Genomic DNA, 9,499 nt, shown 5'->3' on the forward strand with positions numbered 1-9,499 from the left:
TATGGTTCTATTTTTTAAATTCTATGCATTAGGAAAAATACAGAAGTAATTATGGTGAAATATGATATCTGGGATTTGCTTTGAAATACTCCCACAAAACAAGGGGCAGGGAGAATTGAAACAAAACTAGCAGAAAGTTGATAAATGTGGAAACTGGGTGATGAATACATGGGGGTGCCTCTACTTTTGTGTGTGTTTGAAATTTTTTCATAATAGCTTTTTAAAAGTATGCTCCTCATTTGGCCCCTTTCAGAGACATAGCTAAATATATTTGGTGGGAAGAAAATTTTATATTTTTCTCTGCATTTCCTTCCATGCATTCCTATCAACTTTCCTATATTTCCTTCATTGAAAATGAAAACAACCTATAAAAAGTGGAATAATTGGCAATCGTGCTTTCCTTTTCTGATCTAGAACATTTTCATACATAACCCAGAACTCAAAATGGTTAAACTACAGAGGAAACTGAGAATCAGAACTTCTGAGCTGTATAGTCCCTTTGATTTGTTTTGGTTTTCTTGTTTTTTGTTTGTTTAGATAACTTTAGGAAGTGGCTTATAATAAGTAATGATTTCTCATGAACCCTAAAATGTTCTGTTTTGGCTCAGGTGTCTAGCGTGTCAAGATGGGAACCAGTTTGTGCTTCTCATTTAAAGCTTGTGAATGTCAGTTCTTGGTCAAGCAGAGGAGAAAGATTGAGCTCAGTGCTGAGCTGTGAGGAGGCAGCTTTATTCTACCTCCAAACAGGACCCTTCTTTGTGTTTCACTTTCCTCTTTTGTAAAATGGAGCTGTTTTACTTCTTCCTAGTAGAGTTATAAGGGCTAATTAAAGCCTGTGGAAGCACTTTTAAAGAATATCCTGAGATGTAGGGTGCTTGAGAAGTGAAAACTATCATTAATATATTTTAATCATCACGTTAAATACCCACATAGACACACCCACCTCTTCTCCATTCAGGCAGATTTTTGCAAAGGGGTAATTAACAGAGATGATGTCATAACCACAGATGGCTGCTTTCATCCTGAAAGCTGCAAAGTTTCCAAATGCTCACTAACTCCTCATTAGACTTTTAAAACATATTAAATAAGTACAGAGTCCCCAAATCTGAGCGAAAGCATGCTGGCAAGAGAAACCTTTTTCTTTGTAAACAGAGTAAATGAACATTTAAAAGTAGCCAACTTTTAGGTAAGCCTGCCAAAACCCAGAGGGCAGCAGTAATAAAATCGAATGCTGAGATTGCATGTTTGGAAAAATCAACTTGACTACATCCAAAAAGATCTCCAGAGACCTGTACCTGCTTTTTAAGTCTTCACCAGGAGGGGAGGAGTTACAAGAGTCCTGTCTCCTGGCACCTAGAAAGGGATGAGGGCAGCTTTTCAGCTGTTAAATGCCAAACCCTCTGGGAAACAGCTGACAAGCGCTTTGCTAATGCAGACACCAGCTACAGTGATGCAGCTCTTTGAAATTCTAATATACTGTTCTCAAATTCCCCTGTGATGGGAAACCCTGTGTCCTTTTCCAATATCTACAGGGAATCATGGGATAGTGGGGTGGTGAAGGGTACATTTTACCTAGTGACTTCCGGTTCTGATTTCCGGGGTTTGCTCAGAATTCTATCACCCACACTTCACCTCGTTTTCTCTCCACTCCCTGTCAACCCTAACATGTAATAAAGCCCCTTGTCCTTGATCTCCCCAAAACGCCACTCACCAAGGCTGTCGTGAATGTGTAGCAGACAGAGGACTTGGAGAGTTTAAGACATAATGTAGGTAGCCTCAGCCATTCATCTACCCCTCGCTCCACTCCCCTTTCCCCACCGAGGACCCTTTCCCTCTCCTTTGTTCCTCTCCGGAGCAAACTCACCACAGATTCTCATTCTTTTCTTATGCTGAGCAGTCTGGCTTCCTCTCTGTCTCATTCCCAGGTGGCCCCAGCCCTGCTATCTTTCTAAAACCACAATGGCCCATTAGTTTGCTTTTCTAAACAAAGACAGTTCTCACCCAAGAAGAATTCTGTTCCAAGTCATTCAGGAATGCTTTTCAGAAATGTACAATTTCTGCAGCAGTTAACAGAAAAATCCACCTAATAACGCCTTTGGTCAGAAGCTCTCAAACTTTTTTGGCTTTCAGGACTCCTTTACACTCTTCATTCAAAATTATTGAGGATCCCCAAAAGCCTTTGTTTATATGGGTTATATCTATCAATATTTACTGTATTAGAAGCTAATACTGTATTTCCCAGTTAACCGAGAAACTTTTAAAATTTGTATTCATTTGGACTTCCCTGGCGGTCCAGTGGTTAAGACTCCCACGCTCCCAATGCAGGGGACAGCCCTGGTCAGGGAACTAAGATCCCACATGGTGTGGCCAAAAAAAATAAAGTTGTATTCATTTAAAAATAACAGTAATAAGCCCACTGCATGTCAACATAAATAATACATTTTTATGAAAAATAACTATTCTCCAAAACAAAACAAAAAAATGAGTGAGAATGACACTGTGTTACATTTTTGCAAATCTTTCATGTCTGACTTAATAGAAGACAGCTGGATTTTCTAGCAGCTTCTGCCTTCAATCTGTTGTGATATTAAACAACATGGAGCCTCTGGAAAACCCCACTGTATGCTCATGAGAGAATGAGGGTGAAAAGGGCTAATAACATCTTAATACTGTTGTTACTGAACCAAACTTGGGTCCGGCTCGCCTCACCGGCGCAGTAAAGCCAATCTACTGACACTGGGTCGTGGTGAAGGGAAGTGCAGCGTGTACTGCAGGGCCCCAAGCAAGGAGTCCAGGCACCTAATGCTCAAAAGGCCCGAACTCCTGATGGCTTTCAGGGGAAGGTTTTTAAAGACAGGGTGAGGGAGAGTGTTGCTGGGTATGTGATCAGCTGGTGGACATTCTTCTGATTGGTTGGGGGTGAGGTAATCAGGAGTCAACATCAACCTTCTGGTTCCAGCTGGTCTGGGGTCTGCGTGCCTGTGGGCAGCAGACAGTTAACTTCTTCCACCTGGTGGGGGCTTCAGTGTCTGCAAAACAGCTCAAAGGATTTGGCTCGGAAGATTATCTATAGCCCTTGAGGAGGAACTAAAGGTCCTGACTTTGTTTAATGGCCAAACTATTATTTTGTCTTGTTTGACTGTTTTCCTTTGTTTCTGCATTTTCTCACTTCTCTGATTAAATATATTAAATATATTCTTTGGAACTCAGGGAAGGCCTAGGAGGCTAAAGGTTTTCTACAAACAAGAGACAGGTGGAGGACATGGGGGAGGGGTGGTCCTGTCCCAGGAAGGCCTTATAGGGTCCTGCTCAGTTACACTATTATAAATTTTGTTCTCGTGGGACCTCTTAAAGGGTCTCAGGGATCCCCAGAATACACTTTGAGAACCACTATCTTAAAACCTAAAGACATTTATTGTTTACTTAATTAGAGATCTGAGGTAGGTGGGCTCAGGGTTGGTTCGGCAGGTAACACCACCGAAGACCTGGTGCTTTCCTACCTTCCATTCCCCCCACCATTGCATGTTGGCTTCTCACCTTCAGGCTTGTTGCAGGATGGCAGCCACAGCTCCAGACATTAACTTCACGCACATTCAAAGGAAGCAAGCAGGGAGGTGTACCTAGGGAAACCACCACCTTCTCCCCATCTCTCTGTTTCTAACCAAGAGTAAGTTTTTTCCAGAAAGCCCCCAGCAGACTTCTCCTCCAACCTTATTGGCCTTGATGGGTCACATGGCTACTCTTAACTGCAGAGGAAGACAGGAAAGGAAGTCTCTTGAGATGGGGAACAAGAGGGCTATGATAAGCTAAACTCAAGACTCCTTGTCCCCTGAAGCTAAGCACATGGTTGCCCAAACAAAATCAGGCTTCTGTTAGCAATGTAGATGGTGGATTGGCTACATGATAAGCAACAAACAGTGCTACCCCCCACTCTTAAACTAATAAATATTTCTCCTACTACATCTTTATCCATAACAAGGAAGCAAAATGTGTAATTGACCCAATACTATTGGCAGAGACTCAACTACAAGGATTGGATTTCTAGTAAAGATGGTCTCATGGGAACCTCTAGTTAACTTGAGCCACCAAAGTGGGTGAAAGTGCAGAAAGGCATTGTTATTTTTCAAACATTAAGTTGAATGTTAAATTGGACATGAAAATCCTTCATCATATAAATCCCCAAGGCCATCTCTAAGGTCATTTTGTGAATATCATATCAGAAATGAGATCTCTTGTGGTTTCCTTGGATGTAAGATCTTTGTGGAGACAACAGAACTCCACACTAAAGATTATCATAAAGATTGAAGAGTATTCTTCACTTAAGTGGATTATCAAGCAAAGCTACGGCCTCACATAATTCTAATGGGTGTGTGTCCACAGTTGATGAGCCACAAATTTGGAGGTGCTCAGCCAATCTTTTGGGAAATATCCATTGAGCAGACTTGGAACATACAAATAATAATATTATTATTTGTTTTTCTTTGAAACTTATCTCATTCCAAATGGGATTCTAATAGCATACGACACAAAATATAAAATAAAATAAATTGTCTCTATAATAAGAATTTTTCTCCCCCAATTTTTTCTAACCAAAGTGAAGAAATTGGACAGGAAGGAAAAAATAAGATGAAGCTAAGGTTAATGCCTAAAATTCATGATATAAGGTTACATACTGTTTTTAGAGCTGACTTTCAAATTTAACACAACTGCCAACAGCCCCATCACAGATAGAATACGATGAATTTACACAATGCCACTGTTACTAAGGAAAATATTCTCCTCAGGCTCACATATATACATAGGTACACACACACATATAGGCATTGAGATATCTAAACAAACAAACAAACAAAACAAGCTTTCAAAACCATCTCCACAATAAATAGTTAAATAGGGCTACTTCTCATTACAGTCTTCAACATATGTCAAAGCACATTTCCATAAACATCATGCTACAAATGCCTACAAGATGGGGCACAGGTACATAGCTCTTTGAGGATCTGGTTTAACACAAAAATAAAATTTAGAGACGATGGAGGTCTGCAATCAGCAGAAGCAAATGAGAGATTAGTACATTTTCTTTAACTGCTACAAATTATTTTTTAATTGAAGTATAGTTGATTTACAATGTTGTGTTAGTTTCAGGTGTACAGCAAAGTACACATACACACACACACACACACACATATATATAGAGAGAGAGGTGTACAGTGATTCAGTTATATATGTATATACATATATATGTGTGTGTATATATATATATATATAAATTAGTACATTCTAATATCACCAAAGGACAAGTTTGACGAGAAAAAGTAAAATAAATCTTACATTTTTTTCTTTTTTTTCTCTTTTTTTGCCACACTGTGCATACGGGATCTTAGTTCCCTGACCAGGGATCAAACCCGTGCCCTCTGCAAGTGGAAGTGCAGACTCTTAACCACTGGACCACCAGGGAAGTCCCAAATCTGTAAATATTTTGGGAAATAATTGGTACAGAGTGATTTCTTTTCTTTTTTTCTTTTTTTTTGCCACGACACTCGGCTTGCGGGATCTTAGTTCCCCAACCAGGGATTGAACCCGAGTCCTCGGCAGTGAAAGCACAGAGTCCTCACCACTGGACCGCCAAGGAATTCCCTGAATTTTAATAAGAATATCTCACAACCATAGATGGTTGAGGGTAGGAGGACAGAGAATAAAGGTTTTTTAAAATTTTTTTATTTATATTTATTTTTTTTGCTGCTTTAGGTCTTCGTTGCTGCACGCAGGCTTTCTCTAGTTGCGGGCGAGCGGGGGCTACTCTTCATTGCCGTGCGCGGGCTTCTCATTGCGGTGGCTTCTCCTGTTGCAGAGCACAGGCTCTAGAGCGCAGGCTCAGTAGTTGTGGCGCACAGGCTTAGTTGCTCCGTGGCATGTGGGATCTTCCCAGATCAGGGCTCGAACCCCGTGCCCCCTGCATTAGCAGGCACATTCTTAACCACTGAGCCAACAGGGAAGCCTGAGAATAAAGTTTTTAAGACTAGACTTTTAACATTCCTACATGAGAATTCAAAGCATCCCAGGGTAATAATAGAAGTAAATACTAGAAGTAAACAGTTGTGTAAAAGCCTGATAAATCAAAAACTTTAGAAAAACAGATTAGTTAAGGTTACCTTCTAATAGAATTCAAAAGGAAACAAAAAGTTGAAAGAACCTCACATAAAATCCATAAATCGAAAGGGAGAGAACAAATGAAAATTTAAATAAATTTAAAAGGAAATGGGATATGGTAAAATTTCACCAATTAAAGCATTAAATGTAAAGAAGCTGAACTCTGCTCTTAAAAAAGGCAGTTAGGGCTTCCCTGGTGGCGCAGTGGTTGAGAGTCTGCCTGCCGATGCAGGGGACACGGGTTCGTGCCCCGGTTCGGGAAGATCCCACATGCCGCAGAGCGGCTGGGCCCGTGAGCCATGGCCGCTAAGCCTGCGCGTCCGGAGCCTGTGCTCCGCAAAGGGAGAGGCCACAAGAGTGAGAGGCCCGCGTACCACTAAGAAAGAAAAAAACAAACAAACAAACAAAAAAAAAGGCAGTTAAAAAAAAAAAGGCAGTTCATTGACTGTTAAAAGAGCAAAATCTAACAATTTGTTGCTTACAGGAGACACACAAACCAAAAAAAATCAACAGAGCCCCGGTGTAAGAGGATATTCTTATGTGAACAGAAGAAAAGCTGGGATTACTGTTTTGGTAGCAGATAAAGCAGATGTAATAGCAAAAGGCAGTACAATAAGTAAGGTCATTACATAATGGCCAAATGTACATTAAATTATGAAAATTGAAAAATACCGAAGGTATGTGTTACAGAAACCATTGCAACAAAGTCAGGGAAAGAAAATGGACAAAAAAGGACAAAAAGGCAAGAAGAAATAAAAAACAAATATTATTTTAATTGGAACCCTCAACATTCCATTTCAGGAAGTAATAGACAAAGAATATATTGGAAAATACTATATGATTGAATAATTCATTCAATAAAAATCTTGGTGGGGTGTTCACTACGTTCCAGGGCCTCTGTAATCCATGCTAGAAGACAATTCCATAAACAATATGAGTTTAACAGATGTGTGGGGAAACTAAAGATGGGACAGGTTCATATGGTCTTTTCTCAAATGTACTTAAATCATACCATTCGCAAATAAACATACGAAAAACTATGATTCTATATTGGACCACAAGACTCATTCTTTCATTGATTTAGCGCACATTAACAAGTTTATTCAACTTACTAGGTTTGGTATTTGCAGAAAGGCAGAAATACGGGCCACCAAATAGTCAAACCACAAGGCATTAAAATTTTTAAAAATAACAAAAACAAAATGCCGATCACATAGGAATGCTATGTGACACATTTAAATGCTCTCTTTGGAAGTGCTTGAGTTACACAGGAAATCCAGAACATATGTAGGGGACATCTGTTGTTTTTGTCCTGCCCCAATTCTCCCTTCTGCTAACAGAGGTCGTCTCTTTCTCTGGGGAGCTTCCCCTCCCCAACTCTGCATGACTTTGGTGGAACTGTCAACCCCTGATTCTGTGAGGAGGAGGTGACCCAAGTGGCCAGAGTAACTCATTCTTCTGAAGATAGTGATTGTCCTAATGGGCATGTGATCCACACGGGTGAATCAAGAGCCCTTTTCAAAGTCTGATATGAACACTGGGGGAGAGAGAGTCATGGTAAATTCTCCAAGATTCTGAGGGTTAAGGAGAACATAAACCTTGTGACGCTCGTGACCATCTCAGTTGCCTTGTGGAGAGAGTCCACCTGAGACTGAAACCTACACAAAGAAAAGAATGAAGATATGGGAGTGAGAGGGCCAGAATCCTAATGATATTACTTTGATCCCTGGATCCAGCCATGCCAGAAGCACGTCCAGTTGCTCCCCCTCTTTTTAAAAAAAATTGTGGTAAAATATATAGAACATAAAATTTAACATTTTAAACCTTTTTAAGAGGAGTGGCGTTAAGTATACTCACATTGTTGTACAACCATCAGCACTATCCTTCTCCAGAACTTTTCCATCATCCCAAGCTGAAATTCTGTACCCATTAAATAACAACTCCCCTTTCCCCCTCCTCCCAAGAAATTCCCTATGAGGCTTAAACTGTTTCTAGTTCAATTTCTGTACCTTTTAATTAAAAGAGTCGATTAATGCAACTCTGTAAGAGAATATTTTTAAGCAATGAAAACATAATACAAAATATACAATTATTACATATAACAAGAACTATAAAATTATTCAAACTCTTGACACAGTAATCTTATTCTGGGAAGTATAACCCAAAGAACCCTCCGCCACACACACACACACACAAAACCTATATTGAACAAAAAGCATTCAGGCTATTGATAATAGTGAATTATGAAAACAACACGATATACAGCAGTATGGGTGACAACTACGCAAAATTTTAATGACATATGTGGACCATGTAAAAACATGAAAATGTTCATATAAAATAATCTAAAGTGGAAAAAGCAATTAAAATAGCAAGCATGCATTGATGGTAAGTGTAAAGGAATGAAAGACTTGAATACACACTTCCCAAAAGCCCATGTACAGTTGCTCAACTTCATTAATTACCAGGAAATTACAAATGAAAACCATAATGTGACACCACTTCACATCTACCAGAATGGCTCAAAAGACAATACCAAGTGTTGGTAAGGATACAGAATAAGTGAACTCTCATACACTGTTGCTGGGAGTGTAAATTGGTACCATCAAATTGGAAAACCATTAGGCGGTATCTATTCCGCTCCTGGGTGTATACCCAAGAGAAATTCATGTACTAGAATGTTCAGAGCAGCACCATTCCTAATAGCCCCAAACGAAAAACTACTAGAACACACCTCAGCAATAGAACGGATCCGTAAATTGTGGATATTCACACAATGGGATACTATATATAGTGGCCTGCAACCTATAACCTGCAGGCCAAATCCAGCTTGCTGCCTGTTTTTGAAAGTTTTACTGGGACACAGCCGCGCTCATTTGTTTATATTCTGTCTAAGGCTCTTTTCACCAGCATCAGAAACTATAGTAGTTGCAACAGAAACTATATGGCTCACAAACTTAAAATCTTTACTCTCTGGTCCAGCACAGAAAAAGTTGGCTCTATAGCAACAGGAATGAACCGCCAGTACACGTGACAAATGAATGAATCTCACAAACAGACTGTTGAGCAAAAACAACACCAGACCCAAAGAGCACACGTTGTATGATTCCATTTACATAAAGTACAAAACCAGGCAAAACTCTTCTACACTGTTAGCAATCAGGATGGTGGTTATCTTTGGGGAGGTAGTGTCTGAAATAGGGCATGAAAGGGGGTTCTGAAGCTATGGTCACATTCTGTTTCTCGTTCTGGATGCTGTTTGTGAATATTCATCCAGCTCCGCACTTATGATTTATGAGCTTTTCATAACCTATTGTAAGTACAGAGCCGGGTGTATATTATGCATTCA

The sequence above is a fragment of the Lagenorhynchus albirostris genome, chromosome X, assembly GCF_949774975.1.
Source record: "Lagenorhynchus albirostris chromosome X, mLagAlb1.1, whole genome shotgun sequence".
Lineage (NCBI taxonomy): Eukaryota > Metazoa > Chordata > Mammalia > Artiodactyla > Delphinidae > Lagenorhynchus > Lagenorhynchus albirostris.